Genomic DNA, 17,180 nt, shown 5'->3' on the forward strand with positions numbered 1-17,180 from the left:
TTTACAGAGAGATTAGGTACTAGATAAAGGCAAACCTTAGTCCTCATTATCCAAATCACAAATAAAAATTGACAGCAAGACTCTACTGCTGAAAATAAGAAATGCACAAATCGTTGAATATGAAGAAGTCAAGATGATGACTTCATAGAGCCCTCACCCCTGTGGGCTAGTGCCTTTAGTACAGGAGGGTTCTCTGCACACTACCAAAGGGGAAATGTAAACACCAACCAGCCACAAAGTCTTTGATCTACAATGCTGTTCTTCCTGTAGATATGCTAGTGCAATGGTAGCACAAACCCTGTGGGAGTAGCCAACCTACTTCTGATTTTACATAAGGCCCATTCCATACTTAACACTCTTGGGTGATGACTAACCTAAGACTAGATATCCTGGTAACCTAGGGTAAAACCAAATACTACTGTTGTATTAAAACAACGGCAATAAAATGACTCCGAATGATATTCTGCCACGTTCACAGATCAGTGCTTTGCTTAGCCATTGTTAGAGATGCTTCCTCCTGTACCAGATGGGAACAAATGCAGACCCATAGCCAGACAGTTTTCCAAATGAGAGGAATATCCAGTCCTAAGTAGGATGTCTCCATCAAATTGCTTCCTTGCAGAAGCGGAGGTAGAAGGAGTGTGAGAGCCAGTATAGGGGGATAAATCACACCAAAGAAACAAAGCACTCTAAATCAACAGGATTGACGCACATATGAACTCACAGAGACCGAGGTAGCATGCAAAAGACCTGCACAGGTCCTATAGCTGAAAGGAGGTACCCCTATCCCCAGTCCAGAAGCAGTTGCAGGATATTCAGTCACACTGTGGATTCCAAGATTCTGTTATTTACTTAAAAAACAAAAAAAACAAAAACCAAACTTGTTTCTAGTTGTGGTGTGACTCAGCCCTTAGCACACACCCTTAATCCATCTGGCTAGAATACAAACACACCCTAATCTCAAACACTGAAGGACTGAAGGTAAAATTAGTTTGTCGAAGGAAGCAGCCATGTCTGAAAGTGATGGCTAATTGAGTGACAAAGTCATGAATCAGAGAAAGATTTGATAGACTAGGATATGCCCAACTCTCATGAGGAGAAAGAGGAAAGTGAAGCCACTTGAGAGGCAGAGCAGAGAGAGAAATGGAGAGTCATTAGTTTTATTGGGACAGTTGTACAGAGACGAGTTGCCAAGAAAGAACAAGCTAGACACAGGTGAAGACAGAACAAGTCAGAGAATGACGGGGAGTCAGAAGATCAGAACAGACTGCCAGAGTTAGTTTGAGACCAAACAGAGAAATTCATTGAGAAGTTGAGAGAAGCCAGATTGAATCAGTCAGCTTTGTAAGGAGTTTTGAACCAGAAAGGCCTAGTTGAACAAGCTAGCCAGAGATAAGAAAGAACTAGAAAGGGGGTGACCTTATTTGGCAGTAAGCCTCAGAGCCAGAAAACATTCTAGGCCTAAATTAGATTGTACAGAGGCTAGAAGATTCCAGGACTAGGCTTAGGTTAACAAGACTGAGGCAGTAAACCTCCAGACAATAATTACATCAGACAAATAAAAATTACATTTGCAAGAAGTTATCTCCAACTGATGACCACTTACAAATGGAAATTTAGTTTTCTCCAAGGGAATCTCACTAGAGAAACAAACTGCTCTTAAAAGTTGGAACACAGGGCCCCCAATGGAGGAGCTAGAGAAAGTACCCAAGGAACTGAAGGGGTCTGCAATCCTATAGGTGGAACAACAATATGAACTAACCAGTAGCCCCAGAGCTTGTGTCTCTAGCTGCATATGTAGAAGAAGATGGCTTAGTCAGCCATCATTGGGAAGAGAGGCCCCTTGGTCTTGCAAACTTTATATGCCNACTTTATATGCCCCATACAGGGGAAGGCCAGGGCCAAGAAGTGGGAGTGGGTGGGTAGGGGAGCAGGGCAGGGGAGGATATAGGGAACTTTCAGGATAGCATTTGAAATGTAAATGAAGTAAATATCTAATAAAAATTGGGGGAAAAACCCTCATACATGAATATTTATAGAAAATGTAATTCTATAAATGTAAGTCAGCTGCATTTCTGAAAGCTCCTTGTCTCATACTGTTCAGTAAGCTCTCTCGTTCTGTCTCTCTCTGTGTGTCTCTGTCTCTCTCTCAGTGTTTCTCTCTCTATGTCTCTCTGTCTCTCTCTGTCTCTGTGTGTGTGAGTGTGTCTCTCTGTCTCTCTCTCTCAATGTTTCTCTCTCTATGTCTCTCTGTCTCTCTCTGTCTCTGTGTGTGTCTCTCTGTCTCTCAATGTTTCTCTCTCTATGTCTCTCTGTCTCTCTGTGTGTGTGTCTCTATGTTTCTGTCTCTCTCTCAATGTCTCTCTCTATGTCTCTCTGTCCCTGTGTATGTCTCTCTGTGTGTCTCTCTCTCCCTCTTTCCTATTTTAATGATTTTTTTCCCTCACTTTTTGACCTTATAGACTCATTGGTTATATACTATGGCTTCCAGTTTTGTTTTTATGAGATTCCTGAGAGAACAGCAAGGAAATCTCTGTGTCTATATCTCTCTCTTGTGCCTTTTTCATTCCTTGTGCCTTCTTTCTGGGGTCTTTTCCTTTTGTATGTTTGTATTGTACTGTTCCAATATTTAGTTTTTGTTTTGTCTTATTATATTTTATTTCATTTCACTATTATCCCTGAGAAGTCTGTTTGTTTTCTAATGAGAGACAGGAAGCTGGTGGACATAGATGGAAAGTGGGGTGTGGATGAACGGGGAGGAGGGAAAGGGGAAACTCTAATATTAATAATAAAATAAAATATTTAAATGTACAAGGTATGTGTTGCCTCATAGTATTTGTTCTGTTTGTTTTCAAGCAGAGGGGGTTCCTGTGATTGTACTAATCATGTGTGCAGTGGAATGAAGATAAAACTTCAAATAAAGGACAACTTGCTTTTAAGCTACAAAATTAATTAAACTTAATTAATATAAATATGACTTACTATGGAATCTTCTCACAGCATCCTCTCTTCTACATAACGAGCACACTCTTACAAGTCAAATATATGAAATTTGAAATAAAAAACAAGGGCATTTTTGTTTAAGTGAGAAAGAGTTGGGGATGTTTTCTCAGGTCTTTGGAGGTAGCTCTCAAAGGTACACAAGGGAAGAGCCACCAAAGGAAGCTGAAAGTTCACTGTAAATGGCCCTTTTCTCCTTGCAAAAAAGACTGTAAGAGGTAAGTGCCAAATTACAGTAACTTAGAGTATTTCATGATTTCCTAAAGATAGACAATTAATCGTAGGTAATTAACGGACATCAGCAGAGGAGAGTGGGTCTAGTTAGTCAATCGCTTTTGAATGATGGAGGAATCTTATGGAAGCTGGCATCTCTAAAGCAATGAGAGCCAGGGTGCATTCCTTTTCCAGAAGTGTTGGTACTCAAGCCTCCTGAGGAGCGCGCATTGTTAAGCTGGTCCTTTGCTCCCCATGTAAACAATTTCCCCTCACCTAGGAAGCTCAATTGCAAATTCCTTAAGGCAAATTTAGTGAAGAGTTGAATCTGCCTCCTGTGGTCTCAATTGTGCTAAAAATTTCCTTCACACCTACCGGGATTGTTTGTCAAAACATTTCATTGATGGAAATGCCTAACCATAAAACCTACTACAGGAGCTGCACGGCCACAGTGAGCAGGTCTCCCCACAGCACCGCTTCTTTGTAAGCATTTGGCTGCAGTAGAAACAGAATAGCTGTTGGGGTGCAGCAGAGGCCAGAGACTAGGGTAATGCAGCAGGACGCACTAGTATCTGTCACATGCTTCAAAACTTTCTTTGCCTCCCTTCAACTCACAAGGCTCTGTGTCCTTGAAGAGAACTCTTCTTTGTGGATACATTGCCAACTTTTCGCTAGACAGGATGGCTCCTGTTACTGTTGTGTTAGAAGGAGGGCCGGTATCTGGACAGATCGCAGCTCAGCTCCATAAGAAGAGGTTTATTGGGGAGGGGTCAGGGAAGAGAAGAGGAAGAAGGGGGGAGAAGATGAAGGGGAAGGGGCAAGGGGTTTGGAGTCTCTGCCTTTTATTCTGGCCGTGACGTAATCGCGAGTGTACCACAGTGCACAGATGAAGCCGCACACAGGTGAAGTGTATGCTGGGAATGTGTGGTAGTTGCCAAGGCAACAGATGGATGGAGCGTCCTTGTCACCTAGGAGTGACATCATCACTGAATACAGAGGCTGAAGACAGATACCTATGGAGGGTGTCACAGACACTGGATAGAATGTAACTTCACCTGTACAGTTGCTAAAGGCAGCATTAACCAAAACCTTTCAACATGAACAACACCAAACCGTACCATACCCACACTCAGGATACGAGTTAGCTAAAGTGTGCTGCTTGGAATGTTCATGGTGGTTTTATACACAAATAACCATCTCACTGATAGAACTACAGCTATATATACTTCTCTTCCCAACGCTGAAAGTCCAAGTGAGGGATTTTCCTCAGTTCCTTCTTCTTAGACAGTAGAGGAGAAAGAGTGCTCAGACCAAGAAAAATAAAATAAAATAAAACCCCAAGGGAAAACAGTAACTGTCATGATATTATCCCTGGCAATGTGCCTGTGGTGGTTTGAATATGAATAGCCCTCATAGGTTCATATATTTGGATGTTTGGTTATTATGCAACAGCACCACTTGGCAGGACTTAGAAAGGTGGCCTTGTTGGAGTAGCTGTGGCCTTGTTGGAGGAAATGTGTCATTGTGAGTGGGATTTGTGGTTTCAGAAGCTCAAGCTAGGCCCAGTGGCTTGCTCTGTTCCTGTTGCTTACCTATTCAGATGTTGAACTCTCTCCTAATTCTTCAATACCATATCTGCCTACCATCTTCCCCTCTACCCCTCTTCATCTGCTTTTCCCCTTGGATATACAGGCAATAAAGAGCCAGCAGCCAGTATCTGGATAGGGTGACAGAGGCGAAACTTTTTGGATTCCAGAGCAAGAGAATGCAGAGGGAGAAGGGGCAGAATTGCCATGACAGGGAAGCAGAGCGATCAAACTTGAGGACCAGCTGACATGTAAGAATCAGAATAAGTGGTCCCAGGGTCCATTCCCCCATTGGGTCTGGGGTAGCAGCAATGAAACACACACTTAGCAATATTAACTCAGGAATATAGGAAGGAAGTGTGTTAGCCACATGGAGGTTCAGGAGTGGCCCAACCATTGAGCTAATCAAGGCATATCTAAATATAAAGGGTGTGTGTGTGTGTGTGTGTGTGAGTGAGTGTGTGTGTGTGTGTGTGTGTGTGTGTTTGTGTGTGTCTTTTCATTCTTGAAGCCACATAACTCTGGCGGGTGGTGGGACTTGCTCACATACCAAAAGCTCAGAGCAGTTTAACAATGTACTGTTACAGACAGGTCCAGCAGGATGCATGAATATGGGGGGTGGAGGGCAGACTTCTCAGGAAACAGTTTTCAATAAAACTGTTCTCTTTACTGGGGAGAAGGCTATATAAACTTTAGGGAATGGGTTGGGTTTTTCATGGCGAGTGTACATTATTGGCTAAGGCTGAAGTGCGTAGAATGCTTCATTTGACTGAAGAAGAATTCGTGTGCTTGCTGAATGTGCCTTTACAAGGAGAAAGGAAGTTTAACCTGTAATCTGGCCATGAGGTACCCTGACCACCACAAGGGTGGTAGAGGTGGAACTTTTAAGGTTTACATGCACAAGGATATGCAGGCCCCGCCCAGGAAGGAAGCAGTACAGTTCCAGTCAGTCTCAGGATGATATTTTCAGGGTTTGGACATGTCTCAACTTCACTCTTGCTCCAGACCAACTCCATTGATCTCATGGCTTTCTAGCTCCATGTCATCCTGCATATTACCATGCTTCTCAGGATAATGGAGCAATTCTCTGAACTGTAGCTCAGCCCTAGTTAAATGCTTTCCTTTATAAAAGTTGCTGTGGTCATGGCATCTCTTCACACCAATAAAATCCTGACCAAGATGGTACCTGTGTTAGTGGAGGATTTCTCAAGATAAAGTACACTTATTCAAAATCATCTGAGTGCTTTTAGGCAGAGCAAGGAAGATCTCTGTGAGCTTGACACCAATCTGGCCTACATAGCAAGTTCTAGGACAGACAGGGCTACATAGAGGATCACTGGCTCAACATGAGTAAATAATTACTAAAAAGCAAAGGGTTTGAAGCCCTGAACTCCATCATATTTTGGGGAAGGCCATCTGCAGCAAGGAATAGAAACTAGGACTTAAAAGAGTTGTGCCAGGACATTTCATGGTGTATCTACAACTTGTGCTGAAAGAGATGAGAAGATTATACAAAAGCAGGTTCTGAAATGAAATAAACTGGAGGTACCCCCATGGAAAGAATCCACACAGCTAAGTTTCCAAAATTTACAAAGGAAAGGCCTAAGAAAATTTCTGCTCCTAAAAAGTAAAGACAATGGAAGCCAAATGTGACTCAAGGGGGCAGGGCTCCATCCCAAATAATCAGGGCCCTGGCAGTGCTATCCAATCCACATGGTTACGGTTGTAGGGTTGTGAAGTATATACAAGGAAACAAATTGGAGAATATTTCTTCAAGGTTAGGAATAGTGAGGCCAAAATAGTGGCAGGGCAGTCCTACATGTAAACCCTGAGAGGCCACTGTATGAAGGTTAGAAAGTAAAGTCTATTATATTGGAGACTTCAAGATGTTATAGATGTCAGAGCCATGAGACACCTTAAAGGAAAGGTTCACACAGAGTAGACCCAACCCAAAAGAAAGAAGTAATCTTACTTTTGCAAACTTGGAAGAGAAGAGCCATGAGACACCTTAAAGGAAAGGTTCACACAGAGTAGACCCAACCCAAAAGAAAGAAGTAATCTTACTTTTGCAAACCTGGAAGAGAAGAGCCAATCCAAGACGTCTGCTATCCGACATAAAGCTACAGGATTCAGAGTTTGTAGTGCTGGGTTTCAGTCTTGCCTTGGTCCAGTGTTTCCTCACTCTTCTCCTTTTCCTCTCGTTTAGAATGGTAATGAATATTCTGTGTTAATATATGTTGGAAGTGTGTCATATGTTCTGCTCTTTTACAGGAGGTTACAACTAAGAGATTTCCCCTTGAGTTCCAGAAGAGACTTTGGAATTTGGGCTTTTAAAGTCTATTATTAGGACTGTGAAAAACCATGGGACATTTGAAGTTGGACTAGTTACATTTTGCATTTAGACATGGCCACAAGCCTATAGGGGCCAGAGAGTAGAATGTGGTGTGTGTGTGTGTGTGTGTGTGTGTGTGTGTGTGTGTGCACTTGGGGTTTTTTGGTTTTTTTCTTTTTGTTGTTTGTTTTGTTTGTTTGTTTAAAATGAGAATGGTCCCTATAGGCCCATATACTTGAATACTTAGAACTGTTTGAGAAGTACTAGCAGGTGTGGCCTTAGAGTGAGCTTGGAGTTTTCAAAAGACTCGAGTCATTCTAATTTCTCTCTCTCTCTCTCTCTCTCTCTCTCTCTCTCTCTCTCTCTCTCTCTCTCTAACTAACTAACTAACTAATTGTGATTAAGGTCCAACATCTTAGCTTTTCCTCCATACTTTGGCTCCACCATGCTTTGGCTCCACCAGCATAGACTCAACCCTCTGAAACGATAAGCTCAAATTAAACAATTTATTGGTCATAGTGTCTTATCATAGCACTAGAAAAGTAACTAAGACCTGAAAATTTGTTGGGAGGCTTAAATATGTGTTCATACATATAGTGACTCACCAGTGCCATGAACATACATGTCTTATCAAATAATCACAAGGTAATTTCTAGTTTCTCTTTACAATAGTGTCTTGTGGGAAACTAAGACATTGACTTGCTCATATCCCCCTACCCTGACTTTCAATACATCCTTTTGGATCTTTTCAGAAGCCTGTAAAACTGTCCATTTCAGTTTATAAGATTTGACAACTAAAAGTAGATTCTGATCCATAGACTTTGTTTCCTTCTTCATTGCTTTAGATATTTGTTTCCATCACATTCACAATCAAACAACACAGAAAGTAGTTCACCCATTGTCTTTAAGCAGAAAGACTTATTTTATCTAGTACTTTGTATTGTAAAAATAAATATTATTCAGGAAGCTCTTAAAAATTATGTATCTTTATTTTAGGTTTCTAAGATTCTTCATATGCTGTCTGGCTTTTAAAAAATAAGTTTTTAGGAAGAAAGAGAAAAAACCATTTCTATAAAAATAGAATGGCTTATTTTTTTATAACCAAGAAAAAAAAAGTAGTGTAATTTTGCTAGAAAGAAAGTAGGAATGAAATCTGTGATTAAGTTTCTGTCTAGCAGGTTTGAGCTGAAGAGAAAAGAACGGGAAATATGTTAAGGTACAGAAAATGGAACATATTCGAGGGACTAATTTAAAAGAGAATAAACTAAAGAGAGGTAAAGTATTCAAAACAATATGTGTATGAGAAACCAAAATGTTGAGTAAAGAGAGATTGAAATTTCATGGCAATACATATTTATGAAAAACACTCATCTAACATTTGAGTAAGAATACAGAGATGTCAATACCACTAAAGAAGGATCTAACAAAGGTTCTCATAGAAAGATGAAAATTCTTTCCCATAATCTTTATGTTATCTACCTAACATTTGCACAAAGCTTTTGTCCCAATTTTTTATGTCACCTATGTACCATATTCATTGCTTCTAATATAATGTTTAAGATATATAGATACATTGAAATACAAATTTGTATTCTATTATTAAGTGACATTTCCATCTTTCTCCCAAGAAATTAGTTTCACCACCATTCATTCATCTATTTAAATTATTATTATTTAAAGCATCATACTAAAAAAATATTCTTAGGTTTCTAGGTCTAATGTATGAAATCCTATACTTCCAGATGTAATAGTCACCAGGAAAAAAGAATATCTAGAAAATAAAAAACATATAAAATCACACACAAATATAAATGGGAAGCCACAGAACAGTTCAAGACCCAGTCTCACAAAACTTTAGTAGTGGGGTCCTGACAAATGATACCAGAGGTTCACCTCTAGAACACAGGAACACGCCTGCATACTGTTGTGTAGCAATTTTCTCCAAAGTTAAAACTTCCCATTTTGGAGGGTAACTTTTTAAGATATAGGATGTTTTCATGGAAAACATCAACAGGATGCTTTAAGGGGAGGTACATCATTCTATCCCTATACTTACCACATTCACTTATCCTCTCCTCCTTAAAGGGACAGCTAGAAGACACTCCTAGACCAGCTGAGCTGCTTGGGAGAAGCACAGACCAAGCAACCCTGGAAAAAGCAAAGACAAGATGAGCAGCCTGAAAGAAGCAGAGAGTAGCTGATCTTTCTAGAAGTCACAAAAACCTGCTAGGCTGCCAGGAAGAGGCTCAGACCAACTGAACCACCAGGAAAGGGCACCTGCCCTCCAACTTGTTAAGGTTTGCATATGCTGTGCATTGTGCTCCAGGTTTCCAGCTTTCATAAAACCCTTCCTACCCATGCTTAGTGGGCTTTTGGGGAGGTCTTGCCTTTGAGTCATTTCTGCTCCTCATATAACTTTATATAAACTTGCTAATAAGTTGGCCATTTTAACCAATAAAACTCATTGGCTCACTAAGTGAGGTGTTCTTAGTATCTATACTTTAACCTGTTATTGGTTCCCTGTCCAGAGTTAGTAGATCTATGTTCATATCTACATAGGATAGCATTACATGATACATGCACATACACACACACACACACACACACACACACACACATGCACACACACACACACACCAACATATGCATATGACAATATACATATACACATACTTATATACAAACTGAAACAAAGGGAGAGTTTATTTTAGAAAAAAAGACAGACAGAAAGAGAGAGAGAAAAGAAAGAAAGAAAGAAAGAAAGAAAGAAAGAAAGAAAGAGAAAGAAAGAAAGAAAGAAAGAAAGAAAGAAAGAAAGAAAGAAAGAAAGAAAGAAAGAAAGAAAGAAAGAAAGAAAGAAAGAAAGCTACTTACCAGCTATGCTGACTTCTACCTGGATATAGTTGCTCTTTCCTTATTATTTTGAGTTTCTGTTTTAAGGCTGTGGTGGAAAGTGGACCATGACAAATCTTAAGACACTTTAACTGAAGTTGGGTCTCCAGAGGTCTGAACTGTTACTAGAGGATGAACTAGACACAAACCACATTGCTGAGCACCTCTGCCTCCTTGGTTGACAGAGGAACAAAAAGAAATGTCCTTTCACAGTGTGAAAAGAACAGCAGATCTCTGGACAGGTTTAGAAGGGGCGTGCTAAAAAAAAATAGAGTAATGAGGTGTTATTAATCACTATTTTAAAATATTCATTATCTTGACAAAATTAAAAGGACTTGTGTCAAAAATATAAAGCAGATAAGCATGTTGAGAACAACTGTCTCTTTTACTGGAATTGGAAGAGACTAAATTTAGCACTGGTTAAAGACTGCTTGTATTTTGAAGTAGGTTAAGACAAAAGGACTTATCTAAGAAGTGTACATTTTCAGAGGCAGCTAAAGCTATTTATAGTGAATAGTTATATAGCAGCACCCATTGCATTTCTTACTCAAGGTCCCTCAGAGTCAAGGCTTTCTGAGGGGGTAGAGCATTTAGCTCAGAGAAAAAATAAGAACATCCTTCCATATTTGCTCTGTGGGAATGCTAGCCTGCTGACATCACACAATGCCTTTCTTCCATATCAAACACACCTATGTCTGAATTAGAAGCATCTTCTGAAGGCACCCTCTGAAAATGGCAACGAGGCAAACAAAGGCAAGGTACAAATTAGTGATGTGTATTCCAAGGATTTCAGTCTGGGAGATGGAAGAACTTAAAACTGGTTTGTGCACACAGGAGAATGATGCAACTGAATATGGCTTGGCCAAGAAGGGAAGAAAAACAGGAAATGGAGCAATTTTGCTTTTACCGACAGAAACACTGCTTATTTCTCAGCAGAATGAGAGAAAAACCATCACACACACATACACACACACACATACACACACACACACAGAGAGAGAGAGAGAGAGAGAGAGAGAGAGAGAGAGAGAGAGAGAGAGAGAACTGATCTTTTTGTTAAGAGTGAAAAAATAGCAATATGGCCAGGAAGGGAGCCTGGAAAAAATGCATAAACAAGAAAGAACAGCCTGATATGGAAGGGGTAGGAAGGAGAGAGATTCTTTTAGGAAAAATAACATTTATGAGATAGTGCTTTACCTCTGAAAGCAGATGTTAGCCAACCAGTGATAGACAGTTGTGCATCAGTTTAGTTTCTGAACTAGAGAAAGCACAGTCTCGCTTCAGAGAGTCCAGCCACCTCAATCAACCAATGAACTGAAAATAGCTGGTGTTGGTACAAGACAATGTGGATATATGCACACTAGACAAAACTGTGTCGACATACATAGTTGTAGATACAAATTGCATTTGACATAATAAAAACATGAAGATAAATCATATTTTACACATGACTACATGTTTTCTCACTTATGTGGGGATGCTCATCTTTTCTGGAATATTGTATATGGAACTAAAATTATTATTGATTTTCCTCTCTTCCATAGATTTTATGTAGTTAGGAAAGAGTAGGGTGTAGAAAAAGTATGCTAGAGCTGATATACATTAAACATTCATTTATATATTTATGAATTTTAGCTTAGTGGCCTATGTCTTCCCTAGAGTTGTTCACTCCCAAAAACCACTTTCTATGTCATGTACAAAACCATCACTTTGGTGCAAATATAACAAACCTTCCTAGACACAATGTATTTCTTTAGTTAACTCAGGAGGCAGTTTGAATATTCATTCTGCTTCCAATAGGATCTACAAAAAAGCAACTGAAGTGAAGAAGCAGGTCTTGAGAGGGGCTACTGCAAGGTCAGGCAGGAGACTCACTGTTCTTTCTACTGCCTCACGAGCAGTTCCCACTTATCCTTATAGCTGATGGTGGTCCTGATGTTACACAGCTGTCTTCCTGCTGCTTACACCCAAATGCATCTTCCTGTGGATTTAAACCCTAATGGATGCTGGACAAGGTTGGATGCCTGTCATCTCAGCACTCAGGAAATTAAAGCAGGGGATTGTTAAGAGGTCCAGGCCATTCTGGACTACATAATAAATTTCAGACCTGCCTGGACTATAGCATAAGAACATGTCTCAAAAAGAAAATGGAAAACCAAAAGTGAAACAAATAAAAGACAAACCAAGCAAACACTCAATTAAAAATAAAACAAAGCTCCCTGATAATTAAATTCAAATCCATTCAGTAATGTTTTTTTTTTCAAGAAGGAAAGCTTTGGTTAAGAGACACAAGTTTAATGCCTTTATAATAAAGTATGTTTTCTGAAGTTTTTCTGTTTGCAGATTTCCGTTTGCTCAAGTCTGTGTCTGAAAGAAACCTCTTCCTTTTAAATAGGAAAGTATTCGTATTTGAATTTCCAACATTAAAAAATTGATCACAGATTAAGTAGTTACCCTTGGTTATAAGACAAATGTTTATAGCTTCAATCTCAGTCGTTTATCTCTCGGATACTTACAAAACATGTTCAAACAAGTTTTAAGATTCTCAGAACATTATTGTGAGAAGAGCACTGTTCTTTTAGGAATGAAGCTGGCTTGGACAAATCCGTGCCCCACATTGCACAGGCCTGGGTTGTGCAGTGATGGAGGGATTGCTTAAGTAGAAGCAGAGGTGAGGCCCAGAAACGTGACAGAAGGTGCTGGTGCTGAAACCAAAGTGTTCGGTGTGTTTCCTCACCTCCCATGTCTTCTCTTCGCTATAAAGACTGGAAAGACGATTTCTACTTGAAAGATAACTTAAAAACCCAAACAGTCACTTTCTGTGAATTTACAGCTCAGCTAAATGGCCCTACATGGATTTTTCTGCAGCTTTCAGATACCAGTCAAACTAGCTGAAATTCCATATATTCAAGTCAAGGAAGATCCTGTCTGTCACCATATTGTCTGGTCCACTCTAATACTGCTCCATCACTTTAAGAAGACTACATTTTCATTTGTTCTCTTACAATTTTAAGACTCTCAGGAGTAGTGACCTAGTTCAGAAAGAAATAAAAGACTCCTTTGATTCCTAATGGAAGGACTGGATGTAAATCACATTACCCAAGCCATTCTTGGTACATTTGCACATTAAAAAAGCAGAGACTTGAGAAACTCCCATTAAATCATAAAAGGGATTTTTGTAAAGTTCCCTGTTTGAAGGACATTTTTACTATGTCATTTAACATGCCTTAAGCAGTAAGTCCATTTTACTAAGCCTTGCATAAATTACCTACTGAAAAAGCATAGTGGAATGGATATCAACTACAAAGGGAAGTCATTAAATAATACCTCCACATCGAGTGCATGGTAACTTTAGAATTAAAATCATTAGAAAATATTAAACAAAATATTTTATACTTTATACTTTCTTCCTTAAGTTAATCAGAAAATAAAATATATTCTGCAAAAGCTCCAAAAATCATTCTACAAATCACAAGTTTGGATCCAAATCAAGAGCCAAAAGAAGGGCCACCTAAATAGAATATGATCTAGAAATCATTGTCATTTGGTCCTGAATGGAAGCTTAGGGGAAACAAGTTTTACATTGAGTCACACAGCAAAGCATCAGAAGGCTTGCCTATAGAAGAAGATCCAGTCTCTACCCCAGAATGTGCAGGATCCACAGCACCATTTACAAGGGTCTTCAAAGATGAGCTTGCCCAACACTCTGGTGACAACAAGAATTCCTAACTGGTCCACATCAAAGAAGAGAAAGAATGAGGNNGAGTTGCAGAGTCTATTAATTATCATAGTGGACATGATTTGTAAGGACCAACAACACAGGCCAGGGAAGCAATTGTGGTCCTCACATACCTGTGTTTTAGTTCCACATAGACTGTATAAAATGTCTCTTTAGCTTGAATTACACATGGAAACTTGCTGGCTAATAAGGAACTCACCTCACACAACCTCAGCAGTTACTTCCTCTCACCTACAAAAAAACAAAAACAAAAAATATCCTTGGAGACTGTCCTAGACTTGATTCTCTTTCTGCACTTATAAGTTGTCATCTTTAAGCAAATGAGTTAGTTTAAGATTCTTTTCTTTGTCTCTTAAGTTAGAGATAATAGTGATCAATCCTTAGGTTGTGTCTGGTACCTAACAGGACTCAATAATGAATCAGTGATGGAAAAAAATACTTATTTTGCATAGGTTTTATAAGACAAGTATAAGGAAAAGTATATACAATAACTGAAAATTTAAGTAGCAAGAAAAAAAAATAATAATTGTGATGGTTTGTATATGCTTAGCCCAGGGAATGATACTGTTAGGAGGTATGGCCTTGTTAGAATAGGTGTGGCCTTGTAGGTATGGACTTTAATATCATTGTCCTAGCTGCCTGGGAGCCAGTACTCTGCTAGTGGCTTTCAGATGAAGATGTAGAACTCTCAGCTCCTCCGGCACCATGCCTGCCTGGGTGATGCCATGTTCCTGCCTTGATGATAATGGACTGAACCACTGAACCTGTAAGTCAGCCCCAATTAAATGTTGTCATTTATAAGACTTGCCTTTGATCATGATGTCTGTACATACCAGTAAAACCCTAAGTCAATAATAATGTATTGTGATATATTAAAAATTATCTTAAACTCTATTATGAGCTTTATTCAAAGGTCCAGTGTCATTGGCTCTAAGAGTCTTAAGGACATAGACTTTGGTACGTTGGCCACCTAAGTCTTCACAGTTCTAGGAGTTCAGAAACTATTTTAAGACTGGAACCAAATAGCCTTGTGCAAAGTGATGATTTTCAAGATTATGTGGGGGGAAAAAATCACTTCAGAATCAAACTTCACTTACAGGTTATTTCAGCAGTTTTGAAGCTCTGAAGAAATCTATGTCTGATATAAGGAAAGACTGGCACCTCTCATCTGCAGGTACTTGAACAACACAAAGGAGGATTGAGCCCTCTATCCAGAGACCTGCAAGCAGATGGTACACAAAACTGTTTGGATATTCAATATTTTGAACACTCCTTGCTGTCCTCCACCATTAATGGCATTAAGAGAGTCCTGAAGATGCACAAAGATGACTGTGCAATGGCATATTTCTGGTTCTAGAGCACCTACCACTTCCTTCACTGTTTGAAGAAGTACAGTGGTGATGAGGCCTTCATGATGCAGAAAGCTCAGAAGCAGACTGAGCACTGTGGGCAGGACGTGAGAACAGACCTTACTGAATAGTGCCAGATGCTCTGACATTTCATTCAGATCTCACAGTAGTTTATTAAAATTGCTGAGGGTTTGTTGCAGCTATAATCATTTCTGCCATGGTAGGAAACGGACATATCCAGAGGCTCTCTTTTGTGAAACCTGCAAGAAAAAAGAAAGAGAAAAAGACAGAGGGGGAGAGAGAGAGGGAGAGAGAGAGGGAGAGACAGAGAGACAGAGAGACACAGAGAGAGAGACAGAGAGAAAAGAAGAAGAAGAAGAAGAAGAAGAAGAAGAAGAAGAAGAAGAAGAAGAAGAAGAAGAAGAAGAAGAAAAGAAGAAGCAGAAGAAGAAACTTCAAGCATATTATTACAATCTCAATTTTTATTTAAAACATCCAACGTTAAAATATTTCATTTTTAACATATAAATTTATAATATTTGGAGAATATTAGCCACGGAAGAACATTAAAAAAAAGAAACTAGAAAGATGGTATATTCTGATTGTTGTAACACTTGCGAGAATAGTGGACATACTGATATTAAGGATTACAGCAAGTAATCCAAGTGCTTAGTACTAGACACTTTAATTTATATCATTTTATGGAATATTTACACAGCCTCTTTGCAAATGAGGAAAATGAGTTTAGCAAGGCTGTCTTGATCTACTTTCTGCTGTAATATATATATATATATATATATATATATATATATATATATATATATATATAAATAAACAGTACTCAAGGTTGGGTAACTTGTAACAGACAGAAATCCTCTCAGGATCACAGGTCTAGCAGCTGGAAGTCCCAGGTGAAGGCTTCAGGCTGCTTCCTGACATGGCGGTCAAAGAGCAAGTGTCAGAGTGCAGAAGAGACTGGACATGAGTGACATCTGTTTCCTCCCCAGCCATGCAGTCACTGTCTCACTCAAGGAGAATTCGAACTGCTCACTGTTCAAGCACTAATCCAGTCACACAAGAAAGGCATTGACTCAAAATAACAAAAAGACCAAAAAGGGGTTGGGGATTTAGCTCAGTGGTAGAAAGCTTGCCTAGCAAGCACAAGGCCCTGGGTTCAGTTCTCAGCTCTGGAAAAAAAAAAAAAAAAAAGACAAAATAACAAGAAAGGCATTGACTGGCTGGCAAATGGCTCAGTGGGAAGGACACTTGCCCCACAAACTTGACAACCTGAGTTTGAACCTTGGAACCTGAGGTTCCATGAGCTTAAATAATTCATTTCTCCTGTAGAATGTTGTCTCAGGTATGTGTTAACAACAGATAGCTTATTTAATTGATTAGGTTTTTTTTTAAAGGAACTTGATAAAATTCACAAAGATAACTAAATTTCGTATTTATAAGCTTTCCCTTTCTTGTGTCATATGGCCTCACTGGGGAGGTGGAAGAAGAGAGCAGACTCAAGAATCTGTACTCTGATCACTACATGGGTGCTGTCGCTCTAGCAAACCAACACACACACATTCACAAAAAAAAATGTTTAAAAAATAATAAAGAATAATTAAAAAATTTAAAAGAAAGGCATTGATCTACTTGTGAGTGCTTTCTTTGACTCAGCAATAAAACACCTCCTACTGAGCCCCAAATCTAGTCAAGGCCTCACTGGGGAATTAGGGTGCAGTGTGCTAAATTTGGAGAGACATGTTTAAACTAAACAAGATGACAAGCAATTGCAAACAATGGGCAGCAGAGATCTTGCTGCAGCCCAGTCCCCATCATGTGCAGTCATCATGCACAGCCCCCACAGGATGAGCAAGCAGAAAGCACCTCATAAATGGCTTAAAATGAACATAGGACTCAGCCATGTTCTTTTTTTCTTTTTTCTCTTCTTCTTTTCCCTCTTCTTCTTTTTCCTCTTCTTCTTTTCCCTCTTCTTCTTCTTCTTCTTCTTCTTCTTCTTCTTCTTCTTCTTCTTCTTCTTCTTCTTCTTCTTCTTCTTCTTCTTCTTCTTCTTC

General features: G+C 39.3%; 1 long non-coding RNA gene across 1 annotated transcript in view; it reads right to left on the bottom strand.

Moving 5' to 3' along the window:
- The window catches only part of LOC110332871, a 43,880-nt gene that overhangs the window by 17,967 nt on the left and 8,733 nt on the right, over positions 1–17,180 (bottom strand). Inside the window, exons 3-4 of the long non-coding RNA XR_002381048.1 lie at positions 15,231–15,371; positions 14,860–14,981 (exon numbers count right to left, since the gene is read on the bottom strand). This is a non-coding gene — a long non-coding RNA (uncharacterized LOC110332871). The remainder of the gene's footprint in view (positions 1–14,859; positions 14,982–15,230; positions 15,372–17,180) is intronic.

This window comes from Mus pahari, chromosome 15 (assembly GCF_900095145.1).
Source record: "Mus pahari chromosome 15, PAHARI_EIJ_v1.1, whole genome shotgun sequence".
In the NCBI taxonomy this organism is placed as follows: domain Eukaryota; kingdom Metazoa; phylum Chordata; class Mammalia; order Rodentia; family Muridae; genus Mus; species Mus pahari.